This window comes from Pseudophryne corroboree, chromosome 5 (assembly GCF_028390025.1).
Source record: "Pseudophryne corroboree isolate aPseCor3 chromosome 5, aPseCor3.hap2, whole genome shotgun sequence".
Classification (NCBI taxonomy): Eukaryota; Metazoa; Chordata; class Amphibia; order Anura; family Myobatrachidae; genus Pseudophryne; species Pseudophryne corroboree.
Window position 1 is genome coordinate 561,411,946 of NC_086448.1, and position 20,990 is coordinate 561,432,935.

General features: G+C 48.4%; 1 protein-coding gene and 1 long non-coding RNA gene across 3 annotated transcripts in view; both read right to left on the minus strand.

The window, feature by feature from the left end:
- Positions 1 to 20,990, minus strand: part of LOC134928043 (Y+L amino acid transporter 2-like) — a 154,267-nt gene that overhangs the window by 15,899 nt on the left and 117,378 nt on the right. The window lies entirely within an intron of this gene.
- On the minus strand, positions 8,845 to 16,558 carry LOC134929222 (uncharacterized). The gene is made up of 3 exons (XR_010178394.1): positions 15,846 to 16,558; positions 15,641 to 15,758; positions 8,845 to 9,298 (listed from the first exon to the last, which is right to left on the minus strand). It is a non-coding gene; the product is annotated as an uncharacterized LOC134929222 (long non-coding RNA).

The following is a 20,990-nucleotide window of genomic DNA, read 5'->3' on the forward strand; positions in this document are numbered from 1 at the left end:
GAATTGTCCTTGGGCCCTCCCACCCACCCTTATGTTGTATAAACAGGACATGCACACTTTAACCAACCCATCATTTCAGTGACAGGGTCTGCCACACGACTGTGACTGAAATGACGGGTTGGTTTGGACCCCCACCAAAAAAGAAGCAATTAATCTCTCCTTGCACAAACTGGCTCTACAGAGGCAAGATGTCCACCTCATCATCATCCTCCGATATATCACCGTGTACATCCCCCTCCTCACAGATTATCAATTCGTCCCCACTGGAATCCACCATCTCAGCTCCCTGTGTACTTTGTGGAGGCAATTGCTGCTGGTCAATGTCTCCACGGAGGAATTGATTATAATTCATTTTAATGAACATCATCTTCTCCACATTTTCTGGAAGTAACCTCGTACGCCGATTGCTGACAAGGTGAGCGGCGGCACTAAACACTCTTTCGGAGTACACACTTGTGGGAGGGCAACTTAGGTAGAATAAAGCCAGTTTGTGCAAGGGCCTCCAAATTGCCTCTTTTTCCTGCCAGTATAAGTACGGACTGTGTAACGTGCCTACTTGGATGCGGTCACTCATATAATCCTCCACCATTCTTTCAATGGGGAGAGAATCATATGCAGTGACAGTAGACAACATGTCCGTAATCGTTGACAGGTCCTTCAGTCCGGACCAGATGTCAGCATCAGCAGTCGCTCCAGACTGCCCTGCATCACCGCCAGCGGGTGGGCTCGGAATTCTGAGCCTTTTCCTCGCACCCCCAGTTGCGGGAGAATGTGAAGGAGGAGATGTTGACAGGTCGCGTTCCGCTTGACTTGACAATTTTCTCACCAGCAGGTCTTTGAACCCCAGCAGACTTGTGTCTGCCGGAAAGAGAGATCCAAGGTAGGTTTTAAATCTAGGATCGAGCACGGTGGCCAAAATGTAGTGCTCTGATTTCAACAGATTGACCACCCGTGAATCCTTGTTAAGCGAATTAAGGGCTCCATCCACAAGTCCCACATGCCTAGCGGAATCGCTCCGTGTTAGCTCCTCCTTCAATGTCTCCAGCTTCTTCTGCAAAAGCCTGATGAGGGGAATGACCTGACTCAGGCTGGCAGTGTCTGAACTGACTTCACGTGTGGCAAGTTCAAAGGGCAGCAGAACCTTGCACAACGTTGAAATCATTCTCCACTGCGCTTGAGACAGGTGCATTCCACCTCCTATATCGTGCTGAATTGTATAGGCTTGAATGGCCTTTTGCTGCTCCTCCAACCTCTGAAGCATATATAGGGTTGAATTCCACCTCGTTACCACTTCTTGCTTCAGATGATGGCAGGGCAGGTTCAGGCGTTTTTGGTGTTGCTCCAGTCTTCTGTACGTGGTGCCTGTACGCCGAAAGTGTCCCGCAATTCTTCTGGCCACCGACAGCATCTCTTGCACGCCCCTGTCGTTTTTTAAAAAATTCTGCACCACCAAATTCAAGGTATGTGCAAAACATGGGACGTGCTGGAATTTGCCCAGATTTAATGCACACACAATATTGCTGGCGTTGTCCGATGCCACAAATCCACAGGAGAGTCCAATTGGGGTAAGCCATTCCGCGATGATCTTCCTCAGTTGCCGTAAGAGGTTTTCAGCTGTGTGCGTATTCTGGAAACCGGTGATACAAAGCGTAGCCTGCCTAGGAAAGAGTTGGCGTTTGCGAGATGCTGCTACTGGTGCCGCCGCTGCTGTTCTTGCGGCGGGAGTCCATACATCTACCCAGTGGGCTGTCACAGTCATATAGTCCTGACCCTGCCCTACTCCACTTGTCCACATGTCCGTGGTTAAGTGGACATTGGGTACAGCTGCATTTTTTAGGACACTGGTGACTCTTTTTCTGAGGTCTGTGTACATTTTCGGTATCGCCTGCCTAGAGAAATGGAACCTAGATGGTATTTGGTAACGGGGACACAGTACCTCCAACAAGTCTCTAGTTGGCTCTGCAGTAATGATGGATACCGGAACCACGTTTCTCACCACCCAGGATGCCAAGGCCTCAGTTATCTGCTTTGCAGCAGGATGACTGCTGTGATATTTCATCTTCCTCGCAAAGGACTGTTGGACAGTCAATTGCTTGGTGGAAGTAGTACAAGTGGTCTTACGATTTCCCCTCTGGGATGACCATCGACTCCCAGCAGCAACAACAGCAGCGCCAGCAGCAGTAGGCGTTACACGCAAGGATGCATCGGAGGAATCCCAGGCAGGAGAGGAATCGTCAGAATTGCCAGTGACATGGCCTGCAGGACTATTGGCATTCCTGGGGAAGGAGGAAATTGACACTGAGGGAGTAGGTGGGGTGGTTTGCGTGAGCTTGGTTACAAGAGGAAGGGATTTACTGGTCAGTGGACTGCTTCCGCTGTCGCCCAAAGTTTTTGAACTTGTCACTGACTTATTATGAATGCGCTGCAGGTGACGTATAAGGGAGGATGTTCCGAGGTGGTTAACGTCCTTACCCCTACTTATTACAGCTTGACAAAGGCAACACACGGCTTGACAAATGTTGTCCGCATTTCTGTTGAAATACTTCCACACCGAAGAGCTGATTTTTTTGGTATTTTCACCAGGCATGTCAACGGCCATATTCCTCCCACGGACAACAGGTGTCTCCCCGGGTGCCTGACTTAAACAAACCACCTCACCATCAGAATCCTCCTTGTCAATTTCCTCCCCAGCGCCAGCAACACCCATATCCTCCTCATCCTGGTGTACTTCAACACTGACATCTTCAATCTGACTATCAGGAACTGGACTGCGGGTGCTCCTTCCAGCACTTGCAGGGGGCGTGCAAATGGTGGAAGGCGCATGCTCTTCACGTCCAGTGTTGGGAAGGTCAGGCATCGCAACCGACACAATTGGACTCTCCTTGTGGATTTGGGATTTCGAAGAACGCACAGTTCTTTGCGGTGCTTTTGCCAGCTTGAGTCTTTTCATTTTTCTAGCGAGAGGCTGAGTGCTTCCATCCTCATGTGAAGCTGAACCACTAGCCATGAACATAGGCCAGGGCCTCAGCCGTTCCTTGCCACTCCGTGTGGTAAATGGCATATTGGCAAGTTTACGCTTCTCCTCCGACAATTTTATTTTAGATTTTGGAGTCCTTTTTTTACTGATATTTGGTGTTTTGGATTTTACATGCTCTGTACTATGACATTGGGCATCGGCCTTGGCAGACGACGTTGCTGGCATTTCATCGTCTCGGCCATGACTAGTGGCAGCAGCTTCAGCACGAGGTGGAAGTGGATCTTGATCTTTCCCTAATTTTGGAACCTCAACATTTTTGTTCTCCATATTTTAATAGGCACAACTAAAAGGCACCTCAGGTAAACAATGGAGATGGATGGATACTAGTATACTTATGGATGGACGAGCGACTGCCGACACAGAGGTAGCTACAGCCGTGGACTACCGTACTGTGTCTGCTGCTAATATAGACTGGATGATAATGAGATGAAATCAATATATATATATATAATATCACTAGTACTGCAGCCGGACAGGTATATATATTTATTATGTAATGACTGATGACGGACCTGCTGGACACTGTCAGCTCAGCAGCACCGCAGACTGCTACAGTAAGCTACTATAGTAGTATGTATAAAGAAGAAAGAAAAAAAAAAAACACGGGTAGGTGGTATACAATTATGGATGGACAAGCGACTGCCGACACAGAGGTAGCTACAGCCGTGGACTACCGTACTGTGTCTGCTGCTAATATAGACTGGATGATAATGAGATGAAATCAATATATATATATATAATATCACACTAGTACTGCAGCCGGACAGGTAGATATATTTATTATGTAATGACTGATGACGGACCTGCTGGACACTGTCAGCTCAGCAGCACCACAGACTGCTACAGTAAGCTACTATAGTAGTATGTATAAAGAAGAAAGAAAAAAAAAAAACCACGGGTAGGTGGTATACAATTATGGATGGACGAGCGACTGCCGACACAGAGGTAGCTACAGCCGTGGACTACCGTACTGTGTCTGCTGCTAATATAGACTGGATGATAATGAGATGAAATCAATATATATATATATAATATCACACTAGTACTGCAGCCGGACAGGTAGATATATTTATTATGTAATGACTGATGACGGACCTGCTGGACACTGTCAGCTCAGCAGCACCGCAGACTGCTACAGTAAGCTACTATAGTAGTATGTATAAAGAAGAAAGAAAAAAAAAAAACCACGGGTAGGTGGTATACAATTATGGATGGACGAGCGACTGCCGACACAGAGGTAGCTACAGCCGTGGACTACCGTACTGTGTCTGCTGCTAATATAGACTGGATGATAATGAGATGAAATCAATATATATATATATAATATCACTAGTACTGCAGCCGGACAGGTATATATATTTATTATGTAATGACTGATGACGGACCTGCTGGACACTGTCAGCTCAGCAGCACCGCAGACTGCTACAGTAAGCTACTATAGTAGTATGTATAAAGAAGAAGAAAGAAAAGAAAAAAAACGGGTAGGTGGTATACAATATTATATATATATATTATATACAATTATATATATATATTATATATATTAAACTGGTGGTGATTATTAAACTGGTGGTCAGGTCACTGGTCACACTATCAGCAACTTGCAAGTAGTACTCCTAAGCAGACAATCACAATATATATTATACTGGTGGTCAGTGTGGTCACAATGGCAGTGTGGCACTCTGGCAGCAAAAGTGTGCACTGTACGTTATATGTACTCCTGAGTCCTGCTCTCAGACTCTAACTGCTCCCCACTGTCAGTGTCTCCCCCACAAGTCAGATATACATTATACAGTCACACTATCTATCTATCACTTCAGCAAGTAGTAGTACTCCTCCTAATGCTCCCCAAAATTACTACTGAGTCTCTCTCTACTCTAGTCTCACTCTCTTCTCTATAAACGGAGAGGACGCCAGCCACGTCCTCTCCCTATGAATCTCAATGCACGTGTGAAAATGGCGGCGACGCGCGGCTCCTTATATAGAATCCGAGTCTCGCGATAGAATCCGAGCCTCGCGAGAATCCGACAGCGGGATGATGACGTTCGGGCGCGCTCGGGTTAACCGAGCAAGGCGGGAAGATCCGAGTCGCTCGGCCCCGTGTAAAAAAAAATGAAGTTCGGGCGGGTTCGGATTCCGAGGAACCGAACCCGCTCATCTCTAATATTTAGCAGTGGCCAGCCCGTCAGGGGAAGCGATCGGAGGAGCTCCTTCTTGCCAGCCTCTGCTTGCGATTTCACAGATAGCTCCTTCATGCTGCGGCGCCGGCTGGCTACTTGTGCCAGTGCACTCACTGCACTGTGCTGTCAGAAAAATGGTGTCAGTGAGGCCCTGACACTCTGAGTGGCCTCACATTGCACACACGGAGCTTGCAGCCCCCGGACATCCCGCATCTGCACCAGCTACTCCAGGTGAAGTGGGGCGATGCAGCACTGTCTACTGCTTACCTACAGCGGGAGCTGTGCAGCCCGGCCGGCTCCTGCTGGAAGGTAGTTGTCGGGTCTCGGTGGGGCGTTGAGCGGGTCCCGGGTAGGGGGGTGGCGGCGGGCAGATCCGGAGCTGTACTCCCAGTCGCAGAGGAGGGTGCTGGCGGCAGAGCGGCAGTGGAGCCGGATGAGCGGGGCCAGTCTGTCAGCCCTGCAGCACAGATTCATGTGCTGGCGGGGAGCAGGATTCAAAGCGGAAGATGCTGCAGGCTGTGATTGGATGGAGACTACAGGAGGTGATTGGCCGAGGAAACAGCCAGTCACCTCCTGCATTCCGCTGACAGGCTTAACACATGCAAACACATATTCAGATGAGCGCGTCCTGTGGGACCCGCTCATCTTCTAAATGTGAGTCCCGGGCGGCTGTTTCTGGGTAAAATACGCGCCATAGCGCGTTTTTGCGATCACTGACAATAATGCACATGACACAATATGCACACACCGTAATGCCCCCTACACATTATGCCACACACCGTAATGCCCCCGACACATTATGCCACACACCGTAATGCCCCCGACACATTATGCCACACACCGTAATGCCTGTGACACATTATGACAGGAATCGCAATGCCCGTTATACATTATGCTACACACTGCAATGCCCCTGATACATTATAGCACATACAATGTCTGTGACACAGTATGACACACACCACAATGATCCTGAGACATTATACCACATACCACAATGCCCGTGACATAGTATACAACACACCGTAATGCCAGATACATTATGACACACACTGCAATGTCCGTGATACATTATGCCACACACCGTAATGCCCATTACACATTAAGTTCTACAGTAAGGCTTCCAATTACTTTTAAATTACCTGCTCGTTGCCAGGGGTTTCATGCTCTTGGTTCCATGCACGGTGCCAGGATGTCATGCTCGTTGCCAGGGGTTTCATGCACTGGGTGTCATGCTCGTTGCTAGGGGGTAGTGCTTGTTGCTAGGGCCGTGCTCCCAGTGCCACATATGCTCCCAGTGCCAGATATTCCCCCACAGTGCCAGGTATATGCACCCAGTGCCAGATATTCCCCCACAGTGCCAGGTATATGCACCCAGTGCCAGATATTCCCCCACAGTGCCTGCTCCCCCCCCCCAGTGCCAGGTATATGCCCCCCCAGTCCCGGGTATATGCCCCCAGTGCCGGGTATATGCCCCCCCAGTGCCAGGTATATTCCCCCAGTGCCAGGTATATGCCCCCCCAGTGCCAGGTATATGCCCCCAGTGCCAGGTATATGCCCCCCCAGTGCCAGATATTCTCCCACAGTGCCAGATATTCCCCCCCAGTGCCAGGTATATGCCCCCAGTGCCAGGTATATGCCCCCAGTGCCATGTATATGCCCCCAGTGCCAGGTACATGCCCCCCCAGTGCCAGTTATATGCCCCCAGTGCCAGGTATATGCCCCCAGTGCCAGATATCCCCCCCCAGTGCCTGCTTCCCCCCCAGTGCCAGGTATATGCCCCCCAGTGCCGGGTATATGCCCCCCAGTGCCAGGTATATGCCCCCCCAGTGCCGGGTATATGCCCCCCCAGTGCCGGGTATATGCCCCCAGTGCCAGGTACATGCCCCCAGTGCCAGATATTCCCCCCCAGTGCCTGCTTCCCCCCCAGTGCCAGGTATATGCCTCCAGTGCCGGGTATATGCCCCCCCAGTGCCAGGTATATGCCCCCCCAGTGCCGGGTATATGCCCCCAGTGCCAGGTACATGCCCCCAGTGCCAGGTATATGCCCCCCCAGTGCCAGGTATATGCCCCCAGTGCCAGGTACATGCCCTCAGTGCCGGGTATATGCCCCCCAGTGCCAGGTATATGTCCCCAGTGCCAGATCTGCCCCCCCAGTGCCAGGTATATGTCCCCAGTGCCAGATCTGCACCCCCAGTGCCAGGTATATGTCCCCAGTGCCGGGTATATGCCCCAGTGCCTGCTCCCCCGGCCCCCCCACTATGTGTTGGAGGGACACGAGCGCATCGCGCGTCTCTCCTGTGTCCCTCCTGGCTCTCCCCCGGCTGGTCTAATAAAGGAAGTGCCGTTCGTGAGCAAATCAGAGCTCACGAACGGCACTTGCTTCCTTAGACCGGCCGGGGGAGAGCCAGGAGGGACACAGGAGAGACGCGCGATGCGCTCGTGTCCCTCCAACACATAGGGGGGGGCTGGGGGAGCAGGCACCGCAGGGAGGGAGAGGTGATCGCAGATTGACATGCGGACGCTCGTCCGCATGTCAATCTGTTCTAAATCAGTGGCGCCCCCGCAGCCCCTCGCCCTCAAGCCACCGCGAGGACTGCGGGGGCAGTAGTTACGCCACTGTCCTCACAGTAGAGCCCCTTATTCACATTACATCACACTGAATTGCTCCTTATTCACATTACACCACACCTTATTGCTCTTTATTCACATTAGACGACACAGTAGTGCCCTTTCTATTTGCAACGCCACATAGTAGAGCACCTTATACACATAATGCCACACATTAGTAATGCATTTATACACAATTTCACACAGTAATGCCCCTTACACAAATGAGACAAATTAATGTCCTTATAAACATAATGCACCTTACACATTATGACAACCTTTATTAATGCCCTTTTACACATAATGTCCCTTACACATATGCCGCACATTATTAATGCCCTTATACACATAATGACACACATAGTGCCCCCTACACATTTTCTGCACATTATTAGTGCACCTATACACATAATGACACACATACAGTAGTACCCTGTTACACATATGCCGCACATTATTAATGCCCTTATACACATAATGACACACATAGTGGCCCTTTACACATATGTTGCGCATTATTAATGCATTTTTACATGACACACATAATGCTCCTTACACATATTCTGAACACTACTGCACAACCAACCCACTCACATGCACACAGCACTCACACTTCCACCTACACTGTGACCTCTGCCTCTGCTTGGATACAGATGTGTCCTCACAAATCTTGCATCAATGCTAACGTCAGGCACTTTTTTTAATGAAAATGCATCTTATTTGCATTGCTATGTGGCTAGGATGCACAAGCAGCTTCTGCTGATTAAACTGATATGCAGCATGCCTATATACTGTGTGAGACTGGCTGTGTCTGCATATGAAATGCTACATACAGAATATAGGCATGCCGCATATCATTTTAATCAGCAGAAGCTGATGATGCCCCTAGGCATATCAAATGCCCTAGGCAATTGCCTAGTTTGCCTATGCCTATGGCCGACTCTGCTTCTATTTTCAATACAAGGCATACAGAGGCAAAGAATGTTTTTTTTAACTTGTTTATTATATTGTTATACATTCATATGTATCCTGTACTAACGGGATGCGGTTAGGTGACCGGAGGTTGGGAGATCGCTATACCGACCCAAGGATCCCAAAGGGTGAATAACCTGACGGATGGCATGCTGATCAATAGGGACTATTCCCACTATTGGTAGGATGGGAATAGAACCTGTGGTGAGCGCAGCGAGCAACCAAGCCTGCTGCATGGAGAGCGCAGCGAGCCCACAAGGGGCTTCTTTCTGCTCTGCAACATCATTACACTTTAGTAGCTACTGTCAACGCCCTTCAGTCTACCAAAGGCGTTTTCCACCACCATCCTGGCCGAGCTGAGATTGTGGGTGAACTGAACTTTGTCCAGAGAGAGTGGAAGATGTTGTGTGAAGCCCTTGATGAGCCATCACCTCAAAGGGTACACCGCATCTCCAATAAGGTGTACCGGGATCTCCACCCCAGCAACAAATGTCGATTTCTGTAAAGGTAAAAAAAAAATATAAAAATATAGTATAGGTGGTAAATGTATGTTGAATTTGTAGTTTTAATTATTCTCTATATGGTTCTGGTGAATATGAGTGCTTAAGGGCACTTTTTATAGTGCACACATAATCTTCAGCAAAGTACAGAGAATATTTAGGACATTTGCAGCAGTCACAACAGCAGTGGAGCTTACCATCTATTTTCAATGGAATACATACAATATGCCAGTGGACTGGATGCAGGCATTCAGAATACCAACATTGGCATCCAGGCCATTTAAATCCTGAAAGGGGTGAAGTAAGTATCCTAACCTCCCCTCCAATACCCCCTAGCCTTCCCTTCCCGCAGCCTAAACCTAACCTACCCCCTTGGTGCCTAACCCTACCCCTCCATCCATGCTCACCTTCGGGATCCCAGCGGTGGGGTTCTCCACTGCATCCCTTTTCCATATAACACAACAGGGATGTCAAACTCGCAGCCCTCCTGCTGTTGTGGAACTATCCCAGCAAGCCTTGCCACAGTTGCAGCACTCACAAATAGAAAATTTGTGGCAGGGCATGCTGAGATGTGTAGTTCCACAACAGCTATAGGGCTGCGAGTTTTGCTATACAACATAATAGGCTGTCCCTATACCACAATTGCAATCTACTGTATTATTATTTCTCTTACGTCCCAGAGGATACTGGTGGTTCCATTTAGTACCATGGGGTATAGACGTGTCCACTAGGTGCCATGGGCACTTTAAGAATTTGATAGTGTGAGCTGGCTCCTCCCTCTATGCCCCTCCTACCAGACTCCGTTTAGAGAATGTGCCTGGAGGAGCCTGTCACGCTTATGGAAGCTCCCGAAGAGTTTTATTTTATATGTTTGTTATTTTCAGGCAGGGCTGGTTGGCACCAGCCTGTCTGCTTCGTGGGACTTAGGGGGCGGGACCATTAACCTCTTGAAGGGTTAATGGTCCCGTTCCCCACTGACAGGACACTGAGCTCCTGAGGGAACTATTCGCAAGCCACACCACGGCGAGCGTACATTCCCGCTGCACTTCGCCACCCCTAACAGAGCCAGAAGAATGAAGAGTGGTGAGAACTAAGCCGGCGTCCCGATTAGCAGGTCGCCAGCCATTATGGTGGCATGAGGGTACAGAGACTCACGGCTTCTAACCGGGGAGGAATGCGTCTCCAGACACAGTACACAGCTGCGTCTCAGTACACTGAACACAGTACCCACACTGGCAAAAACAGTCTTAAAATGGTTTTCTCTCCATTTTAAGCAACAGATTACCTCAGCCAGTCTAAAAAAAATGGGAAGTCCGCACGCCATTGAAGGGGCGGGGCTTCACTATGAGAGGATCCAGCAGCTCACCAGCACCATTTTCCCTCTGCAGTGGACACAGACGCTTACTGAGAGAGACGCGCAGCTCCTCCAATGTGACTCCAGATTACCTCAGCGGTTCCAGGGGGTCATAGAAGGGGGGGAGCGATTATTAGTGTACTAAGTCCCCTATCAGGGTACTTAGTCTGTGACCCAGATAAGCTTGGCATTAGCGATAAGGGTGCGGTGGGGCTGGCTCCAAATAACTCTGTGTCTCCCTGAAGGGCTCTTTGTGGGTTAATTGTGCGTAACCTTTTCCTGTGTGTGTGTGTGCTGTCACATTTACATTATGTCAGGCAAAGAGTGTGTTTCTTATACAGCGGAGTGTTCCTCTTCACCAGGGGGCTCACTACTGGGTACTCAGGGCAGTGCACCTTCCCAGAATAGTGGGGCTGAACCGGAATGGGTTAATTCCATTAAGGGAATGATCTCAAATATTTCTACAAAACTATCCCGCAATGAGAAAGAGATGCAATACTTAAGACAGACTATGGATGAGTTTATGAATAGAGAGTCAGTCCACAAAAGAGCATCTCAATCCCCTCCCATTTGTCCGCAAAAACGATCTCTGGCCCATATCCTGCAGTCTGACTCAGATGCTGACGGGTCAGACATGGAGGAGGGTGAGGTGGATTTGGAGGGGGGGATGCTACTCTGTCACAGGCAATACAGGCTCTTATAGTGGCTATCAGAGATGTTCTGCAAATTACAGAGGAATGTGAGGAACCTTATTTTAATGTAAAAAAGACGTCCTCAGTCACTTTTACTGTGTCAAAGGAATTGAATACCCTGTTTCAAGAACCGTGGGTTAATCCTGATAAGAAATTTCAAATCCCTAAAAGCTTGCTCTCATCTATTCCTTTTCCTCTGGTGGATAGGAAAATATGGGAAAATCCACCGATAGTGGACCCATCAGTCTCAAGGCTGTCAAGAAAAATTGTATTGCCTGATTGTAAAATTGAGACTACACTCAAATCATTGTACACAGCTGCTGGGGGCCCAGAGACCCACTATTGCATGTGCGTGGATCACAAAAGCCATTGCTAAATGGTCAGGTAACCTAATAGAGGGGTTAGATTCCTTGTCTAGAGGGGATGTTGTTTTACTCCTGCAGCATATACAGGACTCTGCAAACTTTATGGTGGAAGCCATAAAAGAGATTGGTTTGCTTAATGCACGCACCACCGCTATGGCAGTGTCAGCATGCAGGAGCTTGTGGCTACGCCAGTGGACTGCTGATGCGGACTCCAGGAAAGGCGTGGAAGGCCTACCATTCACAGGAGAGGCCTTGTTTGGAGACGAACTAGACAAATGGATATCCAAAGCTACTGCGGATAAGTCTATGTATCTTCCTTCCGCAGCTCCCCCAGCCAGGAAAGCTCATTCAGCTTCAAATTTACAGTCCTTTCGGACAGCCAAGTTTAAGGGAAAATCCAGAGGTGCTTCTACAGCCTCCAGAGGCGCAAGAGGTCAACCACGAAAACCAGCAACTGCAGGTGTTCAGGAACAGAGCGCAGGCTCTGCTTCCTCAAAGCCTTCTGCATGACAGTGGACCGCGAGGCCTGGAGGTCTGTCAGGTGGGAGCCCGACTACAATTCTTCAGTCACATCTGGTCAAGTTCGTGCCGAGATCCCTGGGTAATCGATCTTATTTTCCAGGGCTACAGACTGGAGTTCCAAGAGCTCCCACCTCACAGATTCTTCAAATCAGGCTTACCAGCTTCACAAGAGGCAAGTATAACTTTACATCAGGCCATCCAAAAACTGATACAGACTCAAGTAATTGTTCCAGTTCCACCTAATCTACACAACAAGCGGTACTATTCCAACTTGTTTGTAGTACCGAAACCGGACAGTTCGGTACGATCAATTCTGAACCTCAAGTCCTTGAACCCGTTCTTAAGAGTGTTCAAGATCAAGATGGAGTCCCTGAGAGAATTGTGATCTCAGGTCTGGAGGATGGGGAATATCTAGTGTCTCTGGATATCAAGGATGCGTACCTTCACATTCCGATCTGGCCGCCTCATCAGGCTTATCTACGGTTTGCACTGCAAGACTGTCACTACCAGTTCCAGGCCCTGCCATTTGGTCTCTCCACGGCACAGAGGGTGTTAACCAAAGTGATGGCAGAGATTATGTTTATACTCCGCATGCAGGGAGTGAACATAATTCCGTACCTGGATGATCTTCTGATAAAGATGCTGTCCAGGGAGAAGTTGCTGGACAGCATTGGCCTCTCAACCAAACTTCTCCAGGATCACGGGTGGATTTTGAACCTTCCTAAATCTCACCTAGAGCCAACACGGAGGCTCCCATTCCTGGGAATGATACTGGACACAGAGTCGCAGAGAGTGTTCCTTCTATTGGAAAAGGCATTGGTAATCCAGTAGATCGTTCGGGATGTCCTGAAGCCAACCCAGATATCAGTGCATCTATGCATTCGCCTTCTGGGGGAAATGGTGGCCTCTAATGAGGTGCTTCAGTATGGAAGGTTTCACGCAAGACCCTTCCAGCTCGATCTGTTGGACAAATGGTCTGGATCGCATCTTCACATGCACCAGAAGATTCGTCTGTCGCAAAAAGCCAGGATCTCCCTTCTGTGGTGGCTACAGACCTCTCACCTTGCTGAGGGTCGGAGGTTCGGAATTTAGGACTGGATCCTGTTAACCACGGACGCAAGCCTCCGAGGTTGGGGAGCAGTCACCCAGGGGGTGCAGTTTCAAGGAAGATGGGCAAGTCTGGAAGTCATTCTTCCAATCAACATTCTGGAACTCAGGGCCATATACATAGCCCTTCTGCAGGCCTCTTATCTTCTTCAGGATCGGCCATTCAAGTCCAGTCAGACAATGTGACAGCAGTGACGTACATAAACTGACAGGGTGGAATGAAAAGCAGAGCAGCAATGTCAGAGGTATCAAGACTTCTCCTCTGGGCAGAAAAAAACGCTGTGGCGTTGTCAGCGGTCTTCATTCCGGGAGAAGACAACTGGGAAGCAGACTTCCCCAGCAGACACGACCTGCACCCGGGGGAGTGGGGCATTCACCCAGAAGTGTTCAGGTGCTTGACACGTCAGTGGGGATATCCACAAATCGACATGATGGTCTCTCGTCTCAACAAGAAGCTCAAGCGGTATTGTTCCAGGTCGAGAGATCAACAAACAGTGGCGGTAGACGCTCTGACAACTCCATGGGTCTATCAGATGGTGTACGTGTTTCCTCCACTTATCTGATCCCAAGAATTTTCAAAAGAATAAAAAGGGAATAGTTTCAAACAATACTCATTGCTCCGGACTGGCCAAGAAGGGACTGGTACATGGACCTTCTAGAGATGCTCCTCGAGGATACGTGGCCTCTACCTCTTCGCAAGGATCTTCTACAACAGTGCCCATTCGTCTATTAGGACTTACCACAGCTACGTTTGACAGCATGAAAGTTGAATGGCTGATTCTATCCAGGAGAGGGATCCCTAATAAAATTATCCTGAGTATGACCCAAGCCAGGTAGGAGGAAACATCTAAACATTACCACCATATTTGGAAGAAATACGTCTCTTGGTGTGAGAGCAGAACTTATTCTGTAGTGGAATTTCACCTGGGACATTTCCTGCTTTTTCTGCAGGAAGGTGTGGATGTGGGCCTACGTCTGGGCTCCATAAAAGTTCAGATTCCAAAAACAATTGGCTTCTCTCCCTGAGGTTCAGACGTTTTTGAAAGGTGTTCTGCGCATCCAACCCCCTTTGTACCTCCAACGGCTCCTTGAGATCTCAATTTGGTGCTACAGTTCCTCCAATCGGACTGGTTTGAACCATTACAGGAGATGGACGTAAAATATCTTACGTAGAAGACCATCACACTGTTGGCCTTGGCTTCAGCAAGACGTGTTTTGGAGCTGGGGCTTTGTCTCACGAGAGCCCCTATTTAATTTTCCATGAGGACAGAGCTGAACTCAGAACTTGTCAGCAATTTCTCCCAAAAGTGATGTCTGCGTTTCACATCAACCAACCTACTGTGGTTCCAGTTATCACCAACACTTCCGCTACTTCAAAGTCTTCAGATGTTGTGAGAGCTTTGAAGGTATATGTAAAGAGGACAGCTCGTCACAGGAAATCCGACTCGCTGTTCGTTCTGTATGATCTCAATAAAATTGGGTGTCCTGCTTCAAAGCAGACAATTGGACGCTGGATAAGGCTCACTATGCAGCATGCTTATTCCATGGCAGGTTTGCCGGATCCAAAATCTGTACAGGCCCACTCTACTAGGTCGGTGGGTTTTTCCTGGGTGGCTGCCCGGGGTGTCTCGGCTTTACAGCTCTGCCGAGCGGTTACTTGGTCTGGTTCGAACACGTTTGCTAAGTTTTACAAGTTCAATACTTTGACCAAACTGAAGGTCCTCAGAGGCCAATCAGTTTTGCAGGAACCTCAGCACTCTCCCACCCGGGTTGGGAGCTTTGGTACATCCCCATGGTACTAAATGGACCCCAGTATCCTCTAGGACGTAAGAGGAAAATAGGATTTTAATTACCTACTGGTAAATCCTTTTCTCGTAGTCCATAGAGGATACTGGGCGCCCGCCTGGTGCTTCGTTCTTCCTGCACTGTTACTTGGTTAAGTATTGTTGGTTCAGCTGTTGCTTTTCCTGTTTAAAGTTGGGTTAACTTAGCTTTCCTCTGTTTGTATGTGCTGGTTCGGAATATCACCACTATCTTTATCTATCGTTCTCTCAAAGTATGTCCGTCTGCTCGGGCACAGTTTCCTAGACTGAGTCTGGTAGGAGGGGCATAGAGGGAGTAGCCAGCCCACACTATCAAATTCTTAAAGTGCCCATGGATCCTAGTGGACCAGTCTATACCCCATGGTACTAAATGGAAGCCCCAGTATCCTCTACGGACTATGAGAAAAGGATTTACCGGTAGGTAATTAAAATCCTATTTTTGCTGTGAAAAACATAAGAACACAAAAGAGATATTTACCTCTCTTGGTAACAACCAGTCATGTTGCTTCTCCTCCGCAATCTGGAACAAGTCTGAGTTGGCAAATACCCAGGAGTCGTGAGCACGACCCGGCCAGCCGATAAAGTCATCTGTGAAACTTAACAGTATACGTATTAGCTGTGTTTAACAATACATATCATGGGCCCAGCATATCACTCACATTAAAACACAACATACTACTTACCAAAACTTATGGTCCACTACAGCCTGCAGGATGATGGAGTGCCAGCCTTTTCTTTTGTGGTAATCTGCTGGGTTGTCTCTGGGGGCAATAATGGGTATGTGGGTCCATCTATGGCTCTACTGCATTGGGGATATCCACATACATACACATAGGAAATCTTTTATGGTGTCATCCAGCCAGTCACCTTGTAGTAAGGAGATGAAGCGGTGGTAAACGGTTTCCAGCAATGCCTCGGTCACTTCCCGCACTAGCACACACACCGTCGACCATGCCTACGCCAAACAAGCAGGAGCTCGATGGTCTTTTGGTAGTAGGAGTTTCCCCTAGTGAGTGCGGGGGTGAGAAGTTCAAGCAGGTAGTTAAATGTAGCACATGACATCCGAAAGTATGCCATCCACTGCTTTGGCTGATAAGCTTGCACGGTTGCCCAGAAAGCTTGTCCATTCCTGCGGTCTCTGGTCCACAACGATCGATTTGTTGTGCTGGTAAATCTTAGTATGGACGTAATGCTGCCCAAAACCAGGGCTATCCTCCTGTGCAAATACCAGCATTGAGTATCAGGCATCTCCGCCAGAAATTGCTCCCTTCTCCTCTTGGCATAAGAGTGTGCCAGGTAGCACAGTGAAAGCAGCTGCATCAGGCTCTCATTTGCTGTGTAAGATAGCAAAAAACAGCAAGAACTCAGGATTTCTGGGCTACTCAGCAGTAACTCGTCGGCTATGGTTAATGCAATGCAGTGAGCAGTCACCACCCACTTTTCATGACCTCATCTCTGTGTGCCATAAAAACAGTCCATTTTTTATGACACACAATATATTGCAGGGATTATCTGGGTTCTGTGCTGTGTGAAAGGTTATTAGGAACTTTAACCTGGTCCAACATAGGGGTTAATTCAGATGTGATTGCTAGGCAGCGATTTTTGCAGTCCTGCGATCAGATAGTCGCCGCCTACATGGGGAGTGTTTTTACGCTGTGCAAGTGTGCGATCGCATGTGTAGCAGAGCTGCACAAACTGATTTTGTGCAGTCTCTGCGCAGCCCAGGATTTACTCAGCCACTGCGATCACATCAGCCTGTTCGGGACCAGATTTGACATCAGACATCCTCCCTGAAAACGCTTGATCCCGCCTGCATTTTCCCGGACACTCCCTGTAAATGGAAACTTGCCACCCACAAACGGCCTCTTCCTGTCAATCTCCTTGCGAACTCCTGTGTGAATGGATCCTTCGCACAATCCCGTCGCTGACCAGCGATCCCCGTTGCAGCAGTGCGATGCGCCGGCACAATGCAGTGCATACGCATGCGCAGGTCGGATCTAATTGCCTGCTGTGCGAAAACACACAGCAGCGATCATATCGGAATTACCCCCATAGTTAGACAAATCTGGGAAATCCCCAGGATTTCAATATTTTTCTGTCTGAAAGTGGTATAACAGTACAGGACATGGACAAAGTTTATAAACATTGCTGTATTAGCAGTCATAATACTCAAATAAGCAGCAGGGAAGCAGAACTTAAGGGCTAAGGGGGTCATTCCGAGTTCGCTCGCTAGCTGTTTTTAGCAGCCGTGCAAACGCTATGCCGCCTCCCACTGGGAGTGTATTTTAGCTTAGCAGAAGTGCGAACGAAAGGATTGCAGAGCGGCGGCAAAGTTTTTTTGTGCAGTTTTAGAGTAGCTCAATACCTACTCAAGAGGAGAGTCTTAATCAAAAATGATAATGACATAGCAAACAAACTAAACAAGTTTTTCCAACCGTATTTACCAGAGAGGACCAAATGCTGGGTCTAACACAAAATCTCAACAAAGATAATGTCCCACTGCTAAATGCTTATTTGTGTGAGGAGGTAGTCTGTGACCGATTAAAAAAGTTAAAGATTAATAAGTCACCTGGTACCGATGGAATTCACCCAAGGGTTCTTATGGAGCTGCACGCTGAACTAGCAAGACCTCTATTTTTGATCTTTATGGATTCAGTTAAATCGGGTATGGTTCCCAAGGACTGGCGTATAGCGGAGGTAGTGCCGATATATAAAAAGGGGAGCAAAGCTGAACCAGGTAATTATAGACCAGTTAGTCTTACATCTATAGTGGGGAAAGTATTGGAAGGTATTCTAAGGGACAGTATTCAAAAGTTCCTTGAAGCAAATAAGGTCTTTAAAAGGAACCAACATGGATTTGTGAAGGACAGATCATGTCAGACCAACTTACTTGGCTTTTATGACAGTAAGTGCGAACCTGGATCAGGGTAAGGAGGTGGATATAATCTTTTTAGACTTTGCCAAAGCTTTTGACACTGTACCACACATGCGTCTTATCTATAAGCTACAAGAAATAGGGCTAGGGAGCACGATATGCACTTGGGTCAGTAATTGGTTAGATAATAGGGAGCAGCGCGTTGTGTTCAATGGATCATTTTCAAATTAGACTAAAGTACTAAGTGGGGTGCCACAAGGGTCTGTACTTGGACCACTTTTGTTCAACATTTTCATCAGCGACCTAACAGTAGGTCTAGAGAGCATGGTGTCAATTTTCGCAGACGATACCAAATTGTGTAAGGTTATAAATACGGAGGGGGATGCTGAGTCTCTTCAGAACGACTTAACTAAACTGGAAGCAGGGGTAGCAAAATGGAGAATGAGATTCAACACAGACAAGTGTAAGGTAATGCACTGTGGGGGCAAGCCCAAAAATTACACCTACATACTAAATGGGGTAATATTAGGGGATTCTGTACTTGAAAAAGACTTAGGGGTTCACATAGATAACAAAGTCAGCAGCAGTACCCAAAGTAGGAGTGCAGCAAAGAAGGCTAATAAGATATTAGCATGCATAAAACGGGGAATTGATGCAAGGGACGAGATACTGTGTGCAATTTTGGGCACCATATTACAAAAAGTATATCCTGGAGCTAGAAAAGGTTCAGAGGCGGGCGACCAAACTAATTAAGGGCATGGAGATGCTGGAATACGAGGAAAGCTTGCAAGGCTAGGCATGTTTACATTGGAAAAGAGGAGACTAAGAGGGGACATGATCAACATCTACAAATATATAAGGGGTCAATACACAGAGCTTGGGAGGGACCTGTATTCTATAAGATCAGCACAGAGAACACGGGGTCACTCGCTTAGGTTAGAGGAGAGGAGTTTCTGCACATTGAGGCGAAAAGGTTTTTTCACAGTAAGGACAATACGTGTTTGGAATTCCCTGCCTGAGAGAGTAGTAACTGTGGACTCAGTCAACACCTTTAAGAATGGGTTAGATAAATTCCTATTGGATAAAGATATTCAGGGTTATGGTGCGTAGGCACGCATTATAGTTAATTTAACTAGTCCTAACATAAAAATAACTAGTCCTATATTAAGACTGCATAGGAGACCACAAATAGGTTGAACTCGATGGACGATTGTCTTTTTTCAACCTTAGTTACTATGTATGTTACTCAGCGCTTGCGATCACTTCAGACTATTTAGTTCCTGTTTTGACATCACAAACACGCCCTGCGTTCGCCCAGCCATGCCTGTGTTTTTCCTGGCACGCCTGCGTTTATTTGAACACTCCCTGAAAACGGTCAGTTGACACCCAGAAACGCCCACTTCATGTCAATCACTCTGCGGTCAGCAGTGCGACTGAAAAGCTTTGCTAGACCCTGTGTGAAACTACATCGCCCGTTATAAAAGTATGTCGTGCGTGCGCATTGCGCCGCATACGCATGTGCAGAAGTGCCGTTTTTTTGCTTCAACGCTGCACAGCGAACGAATGCAGCTAACGATCAACTCGGAATGACCCCCTAGGTACAGGGGCATAACCAGAACTTTGTGGGCCCCACAGCAACATATTAAGAGGGCTTCTGTAACAATGCTTCTTGAGAGACATCTCTTCGCAGTACTGTTTAATTTGTGCCCCACAATAGTACCCTAGTTCATTTTCTGAACCATAGTAGTGCCCTAACCCATAGTAGTCCCCTAGTTTATTTTATGAACCATGATAGTTCCCTTGTCACATTGTAGGGCTGCATTTACAGTGCCCCCCGTTCATATTGTGCCACATTAGAGTGTCCTCCAGGTCAATTTATGCCATGTTACGGGTGGTCTTCGGTATGCCGGCTCTTGGGATCCCGGCGCACAGTATACCGGCGCCGGGAACCGGACAGACAGCATACCGACACTTATTCTCCCTCGTGGGGGTCCACGACCCCCCTGGAGGGAGAATAAAATAGCGTGGCGCGTGTAGCGCGCCACCGTGCCCGTAGCGTGGCGAGCGCAGCGAGCCCACAAGGGGTTCATTTGCGCTCGCCACACTGTCAGTAAGCCGGCAGTCGGGCTCCCGGCGCCGGTATGCTGGTCGCCGGGAGTCCGACTGCCGGCAGATCGTAGTGAACCCCATGTTACAGTGCCCCAGTTCATATTATGCTACACTATCGTGCCTCCATTTCATATCATGACACAATAAAGTGTCCCAGTTCTTATTATGTAACATTAGAATGCCCTCCACATTACAATGAGCGGATCAGATTATGACACATTACAGTGCTCTCCAGTTCATATTGTGCCACATTACAGTGTCCCCTTGCTATTATAACATCCATTACACACTCCTCTCACTGAAAATGTAATGTCACACAATTCAGGCTGGGCAATGGATCAGACCCAGTTGCTTAGAAGGATTACTGTATCTAGGAAATTACTATGCAACTATATGACTTGAGTCCAGGCCCCCCTAAGCCACTGGGCCCCATAGCAGCTGCACACCTTGCACCCACTATAGTTACACCCATGGTTAGGTGCAGTGGCGTAACTACTGCCCCCGCAGTCCTCGCGGTGGCTTGGGGGCGCCACTGATTTAGAACAGATTGACATGCGGACGAGCGTCCGCATGTCAATCTGCGATCTCCTCTCCCTCCCTGCAGTGCCTGCTCCCCCGGCCCCCCCCTTATGTGTTGGAGGGACACGAGCGCATCGCGCGTCTCTCCTGTGTCCCTCCTGGCTCTCCCCCGGCCGGTCTAAGGAAGCAAGTGCCGTTCGTGAGCTCTGATTGGCTCACGAACGGCACTTCCTTTATTAGACCAGCCGGGGGAGAGCCAGGAGGGACACAGGAGAGACGCGCGATGCGCTCGTGTCCCTCCAACACATAGAGGGGGGGGGGGGGG